Genomic DNA, 3,563 nt, shown 5'->3' with positions numbered 1-3,563 from the left:
AGGAATGAGTATGATGGCCATGCCCCACCTTTGCATGATTGCTGAGTTGTCTGCATAATGTAATTGCATGGAGGAAGTGAGCACATGTATTCTCCCTCCCCTTGATCAGCAAAGTTCAGAAAGGAGCATCACTGATCACAAGGAGGGTGTTGTGTATGCTGACCACCACTGGGGAAGCAGCGAACAGCCAGAGCTTGACTCTGGAAGAACAATAGGGACTAGGCTCCTAGTCCCTCCACTGGGGAACCAATGGGCACCATGGCGGGAGATTCAAACCCACCAACGGGGACCAGGGGTGTGTCCCTGGAGTGTATATAGTTGGCCCGCCAGCCGTTCCTGAGTAGTCTTGTTGTGTACCAAATAAAGCGTGCTATGCACTATGCCAATCTCTGTCGTTCATCCATGCGGCAACCCACTACACAGTAGAGGGACTCTTCCTGTGCTCACTCACATCATGCAGATGAATCAGCGACTGCATGGAGGGAGGGGCAGGGTGTTACCATGTGTGCTTGTAACTGCATTGTCTGTACTGTGCTGATGCTATGTCTGTTAATAGTCTGTACATCTGTGCCTATGGGATAAGGGGATTGCTGTGTGTTTGTATGGCTTGCTTGGCATCTCATGCTTGCGTTTGGGTGAGCAAGGCTTGTGCTACAGAACACGTGCTTCCCTGCACTTTCCCAGCGTTCTTCAGGACAGAGATGACAAACGCCATTACGCTCAGTTTGGAAACTTGGCAGAACAACAGGTTTCCCCACCATTGCTGATCTGTGGGAAACCACGTAACCCATCTTCCTATCTGGTTTGGCATCACAAAGAACACATCCTTTATTGCCTCCTGGACCAGGCACATCTCTGCAAGTCAAAAGTTGCCAAGGGAACGGACTTTGGACACCTGGCCACATGGCTCCCTTTGAAGTTAGGGCAGATCATTTGAATATTGCCCCCTTCCCCTCAACTAGGACGTCACAACCCTTCTAACCTATAGCATAGTAAAGGGGACAGTTTTCTAGGGGTTTATTGGCCTTAAGCCAAGCCCAAAAACAAGCTTTTAAAAAGAGAAACACAGCCTTTGTTTCTCTGGTTAACCCATCCCTACCCCACCTTGCAACTTAAGTACTGCAGGTGATTCTTACTGCGTTCTCTGAAGTCGCGACCAGGGAACCCGCACGTGGCTGGCTGGACTAGTCCGTGTGTCTTAGAATTCCACCAGTTGTTACTTAAGCTCCCCCATTTCTTCTACGAGGAGATTTCTTCTCAGCTTGGACCTCAGATAAGTATAAGCGATATCCTGTTGTGTTATCCCCTTGTCTGTTGGATTTATTGCTTTTCATGCTGATTGCTTTCTATATACTATTGTAACTAAGGAACTTGTGTGAATCTGCGTGTGTATCTGTTTTTTGTATGCTTGAGAACTGCTTAGTAAAAAGGCAACATTTATTCATTAAACCTAGCGTGTTGTCTCACTTCCTGGGAAATAGGAGCGTTCGTTGTCCAATCCGCCCTCTGTATACACGGGAAAATTACGCCGCGCCCACTGTCATACATAAGGCAGAGTCGGGCATTCGGAACCATCCTTAGAGGAGGTCCGGTATCAAGGGGCAGGGGCAGTGATGTTGTGCAGTGTTTCCCAGCCTGTGGGTTGGTACCCAACAGTGTTTTGGGAAGCCTCTGAAAGTGGGTTGCAGGCCAGCCCTCCATAATGGTCACCTCTATCCTTTCCATTGCTCTCTTTCTCTTCACCTTCTCCTTGCCAGCTTCTCACAGTCATGCCTCTCCTTTCCTTTGCAACAATAAAGCCATCCAGCAACAAGTAAATTTATGGTAGGAGCTGGAAGGGGGGGGGGGAGGCTGGAGAAAGGGTGGGAGCAGTTCTGTGGGACATGGAAAAACCAGAGGAGGAGAGAAAGAAGCATATATGTGCATGGATTCTGTCTTGGTGCTGCTCCTTCAGCAGCCTGACCTCTCGTCCAGACCACTGCAGCACCTCATTGCCATCTACCTGCCGAGGGAGATGTACCTCACCAAGCCCCTTGCTCCCAATCCCTTCACTGTTATCTGCCATCTTCATGCTTCTTCTTAACTTGGTGCCCCCTGAGCATGTCTCCTCTGGTCTGCCTGGCAGAGGAGGAAAAGGTGACAGAGGGAGACACCCCACCCTCAGGGATTTTACCTCAGGGAGAACCTGGACATGAGGGTAACTGTTGGGTAAAGGTTGGGAACCAGTGCTGTTGGGCCCACTCTCCCTCCCCACATGGTCAGTCAACGTGCAGAGAAATTGTCTGTACAGAGAAGGAGGAGGAGGAGATTGGATTTATACCCCGTCCTTCACTACCCAAAGGAGTCTCAGAACAGCTTACAATCTCCTTTCCCTCCCCCTCCCCACAACAAACACCCTGTGAGGTAGGTGGGGCTGACAGAGCTCTTTGAGAGAACAGCTCTGAAATAACTTGTGACTGACCCAAGGTCACATCTGCAGCTGCATGTGGAGGACTGGGGAATCAAACCCAGTTCTCCCAGATTAGAGTCCACCCTCCTAACCACTACACCAAACTATTTGTCTATGAAAGCCAATATTATCTACTGTGCCTGGCATCAGTTCTCCAGAGTCTCCGGCAGAGCTCTAACTGACTCTTTTATCAGGAGATGTTGGGGATAAATTCTGGGACCTTCTGCATGCAAAGCAGACACTCTGCCATTGAACCACCCCCACCCACCCATAAATAATGATAATACTATGCCAATTTATAATGAACTAACCAAAGCACTCAGTAATGGATAAATGTGATCTGAAATTTCATAGATTTTGAATTTCTGATAGAAATGTGACTTGAAAAGTAGGCTGATAATGGTTTTCTTGCTTTTTACTTTATGCGGCCATACACTCTCTTTATTAGATGCCATTAGAACTGAAGTTCCATCTTTCTGTTGGGCAAAGGCAGAAGGCAATTTTTACTCAGAGATGGACAGTCCTGGTTTTGTGGCAATATTCCCCCCCTCCAAAAAAACCCCCATCTAGTCTGCTATGCAAGTGTAACATTTGAAAGAATATCTGGGGATCCCCCCCCCCTTTGTAGTAAGGGATCTTCAGAAATCATGTTTGCAAAAGGCAAGAGGTGCTAGAATTCTCCCTCCCATGCTATGAGTAATTGTACAGAAATAAACACAAAGGATTGCTTCCCCCTTCCCCAAACCTCCAGTTGCACAATACCAGTGGCTGTTCACAGTCAACAGTACCCCCAAAGTGACAGGGAACGGAAAGCTCTTCCTCCAAGTAGTTTCAGTGGAGTTGCTTTGCTAACTATTTAACAGATGCTTGTTCCTTAGCAAGGCATACTTTTTGAAAACAAGTCATTTCCCAAACCAAAGGGCAATTATAACTGTTTGTATATTATATGTGTTTTTGAGATGTATATATACGTGCACACATTTAATTTAAAAAAGTGATGTCATGTAATTCTGTGAACCTCATTAGCAGCATCCCCCCCCCAAAAAAAAAAACGCAGCCACTGCCATCAGTTTGATAGGGAAGACTGACATGGTAGGCTTTTTAATCCTTTCAA

The sequence above is a fragment of the Gekko japonicus genome, unplaced genomic scaffold, assembly GCF_001447785.1.
Source record: "Gekko japonicus isolate JY-2015 unplaced genomic scaffold, Gekko_japonicus_V1.1 scaffold433, whole genome shotgun sequence".
Classification (NCBI taxonomy): domain Eukaryota; kingdom Metazoa; phylum Chordata; class Lepidosauria; order Squamata; family Gekkonidae; genus Gekko; species Gekko japonicus.
The sequence above is the reverse complement of the archived record's forward strand: the minus strand, read 5'-3'. Positions refer to the sequence as shown.